The sequence below is a fragment of the Neolamprologus multifasciatus genome, chromosome 14 (assembly GCF_963576455.1).
Source record: "Neolamprologus multifasciatus chromosome 14, fNeoMul1.2, whole genome shotgun sequence".
Lineage (NCBI taxonomy): Eukaryota > Metazoa > Chordata > Actinopteri > Cichliformes > Cichlidae > Neolamprologus > Neolamprologus multifasciatus.
In genome coordinates, this window is record NC_140452.1 from 37,895,810 (window position 1) to 37,909,097 (window position 13,288).

The 13,288-nt window shown below is 39.0% G+C and overlaps 1 long non-coding RNA gene across 2 annotated transcripts; it reads right to left on the reverse strand.

Moving 5' to 3' along the window:
• Positions 1 to 85: 85 nt before the first annotated feature.
• Positions 86 to 3,781, reverse strand: LOC146504609 (uncharacterized). 2 transcript variants are annotated; one of them, XR_014868719.1, is made up of 5 exons: positions 3,448 to 3,781; positions 2,694 to 2,778; positions 1,914 to 2,072; positions 1,473 to 1,558; positions 86 to 1,098 (listed from the first exon to the last, which is right to left on the reverse strand). It is a non-coding gene; the product is annotated as an uncharacterized LOC146504609 (long non-coding RNA). The 2 variants fall into 2 exon arrangements; XR_014868718.1 differs by lacking the exon at positions 3,448 to 3,781 and having other exon boundaries at positions 2,694 to 2,872.
• Between the last annotated feature and the right edge of the window lie 9,507 nt (positions 3,782 to 13,288).

A 13,288-nucleotide genomic window follows, 5' to 3' on the forward strand; every position in this document is an offset into this window, starting at 1 on the left:
TGACTTAACTAAGATTTACAAGTTCTGCCAACTTGGTTCTTCTTGTTCACCTAATTAGGATAATCCTGGAAGTCTAACGAAAGAAATTCTGGTTTCAATGCCATGTTTTTCTGCCTTCACCAAACAAGGATATTCTTGTTGAGTAATCATACAATTCTTACTCCAGTGAGTTGAAAATGTACCTATATAAACAAAGGAAAATGTATGCTGTGATTATACTTGAAAGAACACTCAATAAATAGATATAGAATAAAACAAAGCACAATTCAATTTTATCTAAAAGCTTATTTATTTTGTTCAACAGCACTTTCAGTACATTTCAGAATGTCATGGGCAGTAGGGTGAATTTCTGTTAAAAAAAAGAAAGAAAGAAAAAGAAATAACAAACAAACAAAAACGTGTTGCCAGTTTCTTTTGGGTGCTTTGAGCACCCCAGCAGAGACGTTAAAATTCCAGTCCAGAACCAAAAAAGAAAAGTGTCCAGCAACTTAATAATTCACGCACACACACCCTGTCCGTCTTGTAAAAGCTGAACATAACTATTGCACCTTAAATAGTAATTCCACAAACGATTGCCTATGTACCCAGATATTGACATTTTACATGGGCTTACTATGATGAACTATGGAAGTTAAAAGTTATTAGAAATGTTACCATCAATGAAGAGGAAACTAACAGGTAAAACACCAGTTCTATGCTTCATGTGAAGTGGAAAACACTGTAACAAATCTTTTAAAATACTACAAGACAAATTTTCACCATATATTCTCAACAATACAGATTCATCTGACTAAAACTTACATTTCGAATAATGATTTATCCACGTCACCTTCATATTGTCCGACCAGGTCAAAATAAGATGGCCTCAATTGCTTTAAAGGTGTAACTCATCTGCTTTGGATAATCAATGTTGAGGGCATACAGAAGGCCAAAGAGGTGTGCCAAGGCAGTAGAGAGATCTGGAATGTTATGTAGCACGATGTCCCCTTCCAACACAACTGCATGTTCTCGCACAGACGTATCGGTATCGTCATCTTGTAGGATGGTGAGGATGGCAACTGATACACCGTTCAACACTGGTTACAAAATGTCAGTGTCCTGAAGAAAAGTAAAATATGACTTATTGAAAGCTAAGAAAAACTAAAGACTTTAGATAAGATTTTAACTTTAACCTCTATACCATGCTGGTCATTTGACTCATAGAGGTTTTAAGAACAAAAAGCTTATTTTCCTTTAATTAATGCCACCTTGTGAGTTTTGTACAAAATTATTTTCTGCTATGGAACACCCACTAACAATGCCCAGCTGCTGCTCAGCAGAAAAAAAGGAGTGAGAGTTATGACAACTGCAATCCCCACTATAAAATTATCTGGACTGCACTGAGGAAGTGTACATTTCCATTTTGGATTAACTCATCCTTTAAAAACATCTCATAGCAATTATTTTTACTTGCATTACTTTTTTGTACTTACTAAGCACTTCAGGAAAACCTCTGTTGCATCCTCTCTGAGGAAAATGGGCAGGCCTCTCAGTGCCGGTGGGACACAATGTCGGATGCCTAAAAAGTATTCAGTGGAAAACAAGAATTTCAATTAGTGTAGTAACATGGTGTACTATACACAATGCAAAATCAGAACTCTCATAGTAATGAAAATAAAGCACAGGTCAGACCCAGCAACACGCAAAACTTACAAAAAAACCCCAACAACAACATCATGTTAACAATTTTACTTTCTATTTACAAATTAAATAGAAATACTGCCAAATAAGAACAAAGCAATGACTGATGACATTAATTTTTACTGACATGTCCACTGATGTGTTTTGTTTGAAGCCAACATCTTTTTCAATTTCTGTTAAGAGAAAAGTATTCTCTCTTCTAAACATGTCAGATAAAGAAGCACTTCACTCACCTGTTCATCAAGTTTATCCAGGAGGTCTTCCATCTCCTCACAAAGAGCTCCCTTCTTAGGCCGGTACAGTTTCAGCAGGCCAGGCACAAATTTGCCAAGGGATGCATTGAAGGTCCCCAGGAGGTCTTTGCTTGTGATCCGATGAAATTTTTCAGATATCTAAACAAGACATTCACCAAAATATTGTCATTTATTCAGCACAGAAAATTCCTGGGTAGCGGTCTTGGACAGTCTGCACCATGTTATATGCCTGACTGTGTTATCAACAGCAAAACCTACTTCAAAAATCTCTCATGAAGACATATTTTGCACAGGAATAGAAATACCCTCCACAAAAACCAGTATCAATATGCAAATACATATTATGTTCTAAGTTGCACCAAAATCTGTGACCAATCAGATTCTGTGACCTGCCTTAGTATTCTTTCCCTAACCATCTCAGTCTATAGAAGTCCTATTTCTAGCACTAAAAGAAAACAAAAAAAACCATGCTAAGTCAAAATTATGAGATTGCCTTTCTGTTTCACAATTTTGATTTAGCATGGAGACTCTTTTCTTGAAAGAAATTTCTTTACACATTTTCTGTGTAAAGAAAAGTTCAGGGTAAGGATTTCAATGTAACACTGGCAAGGGTCTTGACTGGAATAGTAGCACAATATAATAAAGTTGGCCAATGCAATGCCCCAGCAAATACTGTACTACTTCAATATAGTCAATCTAGTATAAATCATGCCCAATTTGAATAATAATTAAATTATAAATAAATTAGGACAGTCTTACCTCCACAGAGTAAAACAGCCCAGGTCATCTCTCCTGGACACACACACTGGACACCATAGGCTGACACTCCACGACCTCTCTCCGCCTGAGAGAAAATGTTTGCAATAATGAAACATTTCAATATAATGTAGAAAAAAAACAAGTTACGGATCGGACTCCCTGATCCTTACTGCGCATGTGCAAAGTCGGACGGTACGGATCGCGTCTACCCGTGGAATTGTACATAAAATCAATACTCCACCAACAAAAAGGCTCTCAAAACAATACAATACTTTCCACAGCTTTGAAGGATGGGTCAGGTGTATCCTTCTTGGCCCACCCTATGCCAGAATTCATAGCGCAGCCCAGCCGATTCTAGTTTCCAACAATGGCGGCAGCCACTTAGTTTTAATATTACTCTTATTACCCTTTTCGGCTCACAAAGTAAACTTTTAAGATATTTTCAGGCGAGAATGTAGCTGTGTAAATTTCAAATATCTGCTCAGTTTAATAAGACAACACATATTTGCAAAAATGCTTCTACGTTTTCGGAGACGTCTGTTACCACCGGCTTTGATAGCTAGCTGGCTGGCATATCATTTTCACCCCCGGTCCTTCGCTAGCTTAAACATGATATATAAGTCACTTAGATAACTTAAATATGTTATTGTTTGGATTTTTTTCAGTGTTTTACTCATTCCACCCTCCTGGGTCCTGAGGAGGATGCAGCCTAGGCGCTTGTAGAAAATCCTAATAATAGATCTGGTTAGCTTACCTGCTAGGGCAAATAGTCAGCTTGTCCTGTCCGAAAAATGGTTAAAAAATACAGTCCAACTTCAGACCAGGTAAAATCCGTAATGGTCGAAAAATGGTAATTTCCATCCAACTTTGGCCACGTTTCTTCAAATTTTCTTAGCAGGTTTTCAGTCCAGAACACATTGACAAACCACTATCACACAGCTCAGGTCTTCTCAGGCTCGTTTGGTCCAGTTCAAACTTGGCACAGACCACGTGTGCCAGTCATCTACGGGGTTTCCCACAGGTTCCCAACTTGACTCAAAAAATCTACTCAAAAGTTGATAATCTTTGTTATGCTCTCTAGAAAATCTTAGTTACAATGGAAGAAATTTGTGGGGCAGACGAGCTTTTTTAGGTTGTAAATGGAAAGTTTTATTTCTAAGTCAGTTTAATTTGAAAACTTTAATTAAATCAACAATTACTAGTTATCGTTTTTACAGTGTATGATTGGGCAGAGCACATTTGGAATCAAGAGTTTATCAATGAGGTCGACGCAGACCTGGTCATCATACTGTTCATTCAGAATGCTGGTGGGCTCGGCGTGTTTCAGGACAAAAAAAGAAAAGTAAAAATGGACAAAGTGATGACGTGCTCCATGAAAAGCAGACCGTGGGTTGGAACAGAAATAAACAGAGATGTGTTTTGTTTTCACTTCTGTACCTCATGGTTGTTTAATTCAAAAATACAAGAAGCAGCAACAGATGCAAATACAGTTATTAAGGTGTCACACATTAGGCCTTTCACAAAGTTGGTGCATTAACTGTTTAGAAATGACAGCCATTTTCAGAGGCTCGAAAATAACTGGACACCCTGATATGATTTTAAATAAAATGATAATTTTTACATCTTTGATGAAAATCTTTGGCAGTCGGTGACTGACTGAGGTGTAGATGCTCGGTCGGACCTTTACTGCAGCAACTGTCCGTTTGTTTGTTGGTCTCTCTGCCTTCAGTTTTGTCTTTGGTACAGTTATGTGCAAAGTAATAGCAGTGTGTTCCATGTTCTTAATAGCATTTATTTCCATATATACAAAGGCACTGGGAGCCGTGCATATTTAATCGAAAAATAAAAAATAGACAATTTTTTCATATTTTTTTCTTTACTGAAAATGAAGAAAAAGAATATTAGGGTGTTCACAAAATCAGCAGAATCTGCATTTTCATTTACAAACGGGAATATTTACAGTATAAACTGAAAATGAAATGTGGATTTTGCTTTTCTTTTAACCTGTTAAACCCCAAAGAGTTTTCTGAGCTTCCTGCTCGATAATGAAATGCCCAAAATTAATTCAGTATTTCTCTGCAATTACAAACTCTGTGTATACAATCTTGGTATACACAGAGTTTCAAAAATAAAGCTAATGTGACGCACTAATGTGTGATCCCATCAGAAGTAGTACTTGTTAAAAAAAAAAAGAGAGAGATTTGTCACCGAAGTGAACTATGTGTAAGAGGTAGTTGCACCCCCCCGGCCATTGCTCAGTGAGACAGAATAGCGAGGTCATAGGTCCTCCTCTCCAATTGACCCTGTGCACGAGAAAATGCTAACTTCCTGGTTTGAGACCGTATGTGGGGTTGTACATTTCCGGTAGCTTTACTTTGCGGTCAATCGCTACTGCGAAGATATTCTCCAAAATCATGTCCAAAACTCGAAAACGGAAAGATGGCGTTAAGTTACAAAGAGCAGAAGGTGGGAACACTCACCACTGTTGTGTCACAAAAAATCTAATGATCAATTTTGACGTTTAAAAGAGTTTAAATCGATCAGTTGTTTACATCACTCAACACAAGCAGAACTGCAGCAGAAGACACATCGTCCACATTCAGAAGCACATCTCTGTATAGTGACTGGTCTTATGATTTAAACAGGCAAATGTTCAGCATTCAAACTACAGGTGAAGAATAGTCAAACCAGATGTTTCCCGTTATGTCGAGATCAGCTCGTCAAGTACACACCTACACAGCATGTTAACAAACCGTGAAAAAAGCCACACAAAAAATGAATGATTGCTGGTAAGGGTTTCTATACATTAGTATTTACAAAGGGTATGTTGTGACTTACCTTCAAAATTACAGCGGTCCCTCGCTAATAACGCGGTTCACCTTTCACCTCGCTGTTTCGCAGATTTTTTAGTGCAAGTTTGCATGCTTATTTTTACTTCACATTGTGTCCTGCGTCCTGATCGCTGCAGATGATCTCCTCCGTGACGTCTCTCCTGTACAGTACAGAATCGCTGCATCGATAGCTAGCAGTGTGACTCTGAAGTGCAGTACTGTATGTCCACGATGTCCACGAAACGTTTTGCAACGTCAAAAAATAAAATTGGCAACTTGATTTCACCTATCGCTGGTTATTTTTAGAACATAACACCCGCGATAAACGAGGGACAGCTGAGAAATATAACATTTGAATCCATTTTCTGTTTTGCCCTGAGGCGCGGAGAAAAAATATTGGCAAGTCGATGAACATCATTTACAGATATATTGGGTAAATGCCCGAGACATCTATAGAAATGTAAATCGCTGCTTGATTCATTCACTTGCTTAACTTGTTTTGGACCGTAAACAAGGCGCAAATAGGACACCGGAAACAAAGCTCCCCACAGGAGTTTCCGCACCGGAAGTAGCATATGCTAACGTGCACATAGTCAATATGGCAGAAGCGAGGCAAAGAGAAACTTCACCAGTCTAGGGCCTAGTGATGGGATTTCCGGCTCTTTTTAGAGATCCGGCTCTTTCGGTTCGGCTCACTAAAAAGAGCCGGCTCTTTCGGCTCCGTACCGACTCTTCAGGTTGTTTTGTTGCTTTAATTATTTAATCATTAACAATAATATAGAATTATGCAGAAAAGGAATTACTAATGTAAAAAAAGTGGTTTTATTTATATATGTTTATATATGGCCCCTAGAGACAAATCACGTACAAACTAAAGCACGTACAAACTCCAAAACACATTTCTAGTGTTAACTGAACTTCCAAAACAGAGCTACCCAGATCACTTAAATTACACAATTGAAAACATGTGTGTATTGTTTGTGTATTTATAGACAAGCACTCATATTTATTCAAATAATTAAAAAAAAATCATTTACCTGTTACTACCACACACCAAATCTGGTTGTTGATACTTCCTGGCTTGTGTAGCCACTAGGTAACAAAAGCTCAACACTGCGCCCAGCATCCTGGAGCACTTCTGTTGTCTTTTGTACGTGATTCTGAGTTTGTACGTGCGTCTGAGTTTTTACGCGTTTTGGAGTTTGTACGTGTGTTGGAGTTTGTACGTGCTTTGTCTCTAAGGGCCACCGTAAATATACTTTTATTTATTCACTCCACATAAAATGTAATAAATAAATAATAAAATACAAAAAACAACTATTTACATTTTAAACTTTTAACTATTTAAATTTTCAGCTTTTTCCTTTTAAACAAATTTAACGTGAAACAACACAAAACACTGCAAACCACAACACAATTAAATATAAATTAAAATATTAAAACAAAAAGAAGATGCACATTCTCTGTCATATGGGCCTGCATGTTTTCTGAATCCTTTATCATCTGCAACTGAAAATAGTGGATGATTACTATACCTTTCTAATGTGACGTTGTTGTCCCTCGCTCTCTTTCTCTCTGGCTCTGTTCCTGTGCTACTGCAAGTGTAATTAACGCCCCTCCCCCCTCTGCCCAGCGCAAAGTACAGGCCGCGCGTGCGGAGTTTAGCGGAAAAAAGGGCGAGAGAGAGGGTGAGAGAAAGAAAAAAAAAACCTCACGGCTCCCAATAAGGAGCCGGCTCGCATCGTTCACTTCAAAGAGTCGGCTCTAAGAGCCATTTCGTTCGCGAACGACCCATCACTACTAGGGCCGGTTGCTGCGGAGGGACCAGCTGAGACCGGGACAACATCTGAGTCCCACCTTGACACAGAGACTGAATCATGTGACAACACAAAAGTGCACCAAGCTAAACTCCAGAGACAGAAATCCAAGAAGAGCAAAAATGAGCCACTAAAAACCGCTGTAAGCAACAGAGAGCCAATAGTAAGACTAATAGGAAAAAAAGCATCGAGTTAACTGACTATGGGAAAGTGCCAAAGATTTATGCAGTTAATGGGGAATCTCTTCCATTTGATTGGTGGGTAATATTAACTGTAAAATTACCAGGCAATGAAGACCCAGAGCTTTCCATGAACGTGCCGTTTCTAATTAGCTCAGTGCCCTTAGACACACCACTCATAGGGTTCAATGTGGTGGAAGTGTTAATCCAGAGAAGCCCAGCACAGGCTGCTTCTAACTTAGCTAAACTACTTGGTAGTTACTTCGTGAAACACTAAATAATTTGAAGCAGTTGTGCACGAATTGTATTGAGGTTTCAGAAACAAGCTTTGCACAATTTTAAACAAAGCTACAAATTAGACCAGATTATCAGTGATTATGATCAACACGCTTAGAGAAATCCCCGTTTGTTTATTGTGATAACAACATAGGTTTTGTGGCTTTAATTGTTACTTACTTTGTTATATCATGTCAATATGGAGATGTGATTTTATTTATTACTGTTATATTTAATATATTTGTAAGTAAAAAGTATATTATATTTTTTAATAAATGGTTTGAAAAAGAATCCTTCCCTCTCACAATTAGCAACTAACAGTACATCACTGTTATATACAGTGGCTTGCAAAAGCATTGGGCCCCCTTGAACTTTCCCACATTTTGTCACATTACAGCCACAAACATGAATCAATTTTATTGGAATTCCACGTGAAAGACCAACACAAAGTGGTGCACACGTGAGAAGTGGGACGAAAACCATACATGATTCCAAACATTTTTTACAAATAAATAACTGCAAAGTGGGGTGTGCGTAATTATTCAGCCCCCTGAGTCAATACTTTGTAGAAACACCTTTTGCTGCAATTCCAGCTGGCAGTCTTTTGGGGTCTGTCTCTACCAGCTTTGCACATCTACAGACTGAAATCTTTGCCCATTCTTCTTTGCAAAACAGCTCCAGCTCAGTCAGATTAGATGGACAGCGTTTGTGAACAGCAGTTTTCAGATCTTGCCACAGATTCTCGATCGGATTTAGACACCAGACAGGTCAGGGATAAAGTTATTGAGAAATTTAAAGCAGGCTTAGGCTACAAAAAGATTTCCCAAAGATTTCAGCTCAGTGGCAAGTTTTTAGCAGTAAGCCCAAAGGACGAGGTCTGGTTGCAGAGTAGTTGTTACGATCTCTGTGGAAAAGATTAGCCTCTGATCCAAGTCCACTCGCATCTGCCAATCCCTGGCGACCTTCAGCGGGCCCAGGTCCAGGGCGGAAGGGCTTGTCCTCGGCTTGTCCCCCTCCGGGACAAATGCTGATGAAAACTGACACTTCTCTTGGTTCACAAAAGGTTGAGCGTCAATGGATTTTCTCTTGCACTCAGCTTTCTCGGCTAGACACCTGAGGACCTGATTGTGTCTCTATGTGTATCTGCCCTGAGTAAGGCTAGTCCTACAACCAACCAAGATGTGCTGGAGTGTTGCTGGGACTGTACACAGTGTGCGTGGACTTCCCCTGTGCAGAAGGCGACTACAAATGTTGTGCATACTAAATAAACAGAAAAAAAGATCCCTGTTGTCTTTGCTTAATGACTGGTTTCAGTCTTGACAATCCACATTGCACCTTTCAACATGTTTGTGGGCAGGTTTGAATGCTCCAGGTGTAAGTGGAGCCCCTCAGCCTCTACTGCAGATGTGTCACAAGTTAATCTAGTAGTGGGTTATGGCACTTGGCCACAGGTGGCAGTAGTGGACTGAACTCCATTTGAGACTGCTCCAGCTGCTATGTGATAGTCAGTAGATCTGCTACAAATTGAAGATCATGTGCAAGTTTTGAAAATTAAATTAGCTTTAAAACAAACAAACAAAAAAAAATTCTAACTCATCTCAACAATAAAAAAACAAAAACAAACCAACTGACACACTTGAGTCTCCCACTTTCTTAAATCCACTCACTCTCTCGACTCAATCACACTGGCTCTGTTTATTACTAATCACTGTGTAACTGCTGCAGATGCTGCTGCAAGTGTTTGTTAAATTAACCATACTTAAACAGACTGTATATAAGGTGGTGTGGGAAGCCAGACCGGGTGCCCCCCTTCCGGCTCTTCTCTCTCCTATCTTGTCCCCTTTTGTCTTACTTCTCTCCATCACCTTTTCTATCCCTTTGAAGAAGTTAGGCTTCGTAAATGCTAAAGAGGTACGTATTATTTTTTCTCAGTTGCAGTGAACATATAGAAAGAAAATGTAGGAAACTAAACAGAAGAAAGAAGAAGAGAAAAATTTTAACATAAACCGGTGACACACTCCAGGGCCTGATCAACCCTGGCAGGGCCTCCTTGGATGAGGGTGTCTAGTGATAACGGCCGAAACACCTGATGAACCCAAGGTCCACTACTAATGATGTGTCACAAATTTAAAATGGTAATCTAGATCGATCTCTAATCCCGAAGGAAAATGGCAGATTAGCCTGGGTAAAAGACCGAAAGTTGAGGCTCACAATGGTGCGTGCTGCTGACAAAGTTTCTGGGCTGCCTTTCCTCATAACAGCCATCACTCAAGAGTCTCTCCATCTGAAGCAATGCATTATCAGGGACTGTAATATTTAGTCCTTTAACTGAATCAACTCTCTCCAGCCATGTTGATGAATTACCTATTGGCTAAAATGATCATTTCCAGAGAAAAGCTAACAGGATGTGACGTTACAACACTAGTGAAATATTCATGTGTCATATATTTGTTCAAGACCTATTTCTTTGTTATGGAAAAAAGTTATTAAGATCATGATGAACAACGGGAGTGCTGATTTCTATAACTTTATGTATATAACTTGGCATTTCCCACTGATGCAGGCCAAAAATAAACACATAATATCATTTCATTAGGTTCACAGGTTTGTTTGCAAGATGAACAAACAGACAACATTGAAAGTTACAAATACACTGTGCATGAAACAGGAATTCAAACGTGGTGCAGATCTGTGTCACAAGTTAACCTGGCTGTAGACTATGGCACTTGGCCACAGGTGGCGCTAGTTGACTCGACTCCATTTGAGTGCACACAAAGAAAACTGCACGCTTTAGTTGTGAACAGCATGTGACTTGTCCAGTGAGAGGATGCCAAAGTGTGTTCTCTGTAAAACCATCATTTACCTCCCATATGTGTAGAAAACACAAACGTTTAGAAAACGTGATTTGTGGTTCAAACAAAGATACTCAGAGAGTCCAACCACAAGTGCCACCATACAGTAAGGTATCAGATACAGAAGACCCTGGTATGGATGGGTCTAATTTCAGTATGTTTTACATTAAAGCACAGGGGCAGCATCTTCTGCCAACATCTACCATTCAAACCGTTGTTGAAGAAATACGAAATATACATGAATTGGGACAGATGTATAGATTGAATAGACTAAGCTGATGAACAGAATCAATTTTTTGGGATTTACTTACCTGGATCATTGAGCATGCATCAAGGTGATACTCTTGGCTTGTTTAGTTTCATGTTCTGTTGCTTCCACACTAATACACTGACTAACACAACCATATAGGTTCAGCCAGTAAGACATTCAAAGCCTTGTTATTAAAGGTTTTCATTAGTTTTTGTTGTTGATTTTTTTTAATTCTCAGGTTCCTCCTGCTTTGCTGCTGAGACATTCATGTTGAGCATTGACAAGAAGATTGTCAACAACCGTATCACAACCTCTGCCATCTGCCTACCTTTAAGGTGTCGCAGATAAATACAACAAAATAAAAGTAGTACTGGTACCGAAAAAAAGATTTATTCATAACACACGTGAAAAGACCCAGGAAAACCGAGTTAACGATCAAAACGATAACAAAATAACGCTGAAAACCGATAAAAACCCTGAAAACCATACATTTCACACCTGAGCCTCAACTCTCGCGGCCCGGTACCAAACGACTCACGGACCGGTACCGGCCTGGGGGTTGGGGACATTGAAATTTTCTAAATCTACTCTAATCTCTGCTTCCTCGTTATTAGCCCTGTGATAAAGCTGCAGTTGTTATCTAAAGAAACACTAAAAAGTGCCGCTGCTGTAGCAGCTGTGTGAGGTTGTGGCTATGTCCACACGTACACGGGTATTTTTGAAAACGGAGATTTTCCGTTTTCGTTTTAAAAAATAATCCCGTCCACACGTAAAGGCAGAAATGAAGGAAAACGCTGCTAGGAACATGCCAAAGCAACAGGTGGCGCTATATTCCTAACCGTGTAGAAATGTTGGCCAATCAGAAGTCTAGAAGCCTCGGTGGGAAATAGTAAACAAAGCTGGGGCATAGAAGCAGAACCGAGTCGTATGTGTGGAGGGACAGTAACTGTGTGTGTATATGTAAGCATTTAAACACTGCAGAGAGAACAATTAACAGTAACAGTATTGTAGAAATTCATTTCACGAAACAATAAGGTGGCGCGCACTGTGACGTCAAAAAAGCGCACATCTTTGACGCTGCGTTTTCTCCGTTTTTCTCATCCACACATAAATGCAAAAACGGAGTTTTAGAAAATATCCACCCTGGCTGGAGTTTTTAAAAATCTCAGTTTTCAGTGACCGAAAACGCCGTTTACGTGTGGACGAAAGGCGCAAACACATAGAAAAATCTGCTTGGTATCAAAAATACCCGGGTACATAGCCTTAGGCTACGTCCACATGTACCCGGGTATTTTTGAAAACGCAGATTTTTCTATGTGTTTGCGCCTTTCGTCCACACGTAAATGGCGTTTTCGGTCACTAAAAACTGAGATTTTTAAAAACTCCTGCCAGGGTGGATATTTTCAAAAACTCAGTTAAACGGAGAAAATGCAAGCTGTGTCCCAAAACGTCGGCTGCATCCTTCAGAGGACCCGGCCTTCGTGATCTACGTGGGCGACATGTATATATTGGGGGAAAAAAAGGTACATGTGTGGTGAGGCAGTTAGATAATATAATTGTTCAAAGCAAGACAAGAAAGTATGTTCAATGTTAAAGAAAAAAAAAGACATTCAAACTTTAGTCTTAAAAAATTTAATCTAAGGAAAAGGGGGATGTCATGTACTGATATGTCTTAATGTGATGACTTTTGAACCGGATGTGGTGGTCCGAAAGAGGCCGTTATGTGGCTAGTTGTCAGATCGACAGCATTCAATAAAGCAAGAGAAAGACCGTGCTTTATGTCCTGATTTAATTCACCGTGCTCTGCCTAATTCAGTAATAAGGTGGGCACACAACAGTTACTACTACTTTTACATGCATTACCATGTGGACCTACGATTAACACTGAAGCTCCTTCAACGGTAAAATTTGTTTTATTATGGATTTATTTATGTGCTTACGGAGATAAATTTCCAATAAAAATGTTATAAATGCAGCAGCTTATTGAGCTTAAATACTAACCTTCATAGGCTATTGTAAAAGCTCAAGGGATCGCTATTTATTCAAGTTTCAAATTCACGTTTGTAAAATAGTTTAAAGTCAGAGTCCTCAAAAATTGCGCATAAATCACTGTACACAAGAGTTTGTAACAAATTTCAGGTGAATTTCACTCTGCACAGCTACAACGGGGAAAAGGGGAAACCTTTTTATCAAAGGCACAGTTAAATAAAGTGACATATTTCACAGTACAACAACTTTATTATACACGTTTCGTTTGTTTATATATTCATTTTTTATTCTTTCATTTGAATATTTTTATTTATTTTTTCCAAATAAATGTGATTTCTTTTCTTTAAATATTTTTTTTAAACGGAGGAACTAACTCAGTTCATTTTAACAAAGGAAATAAG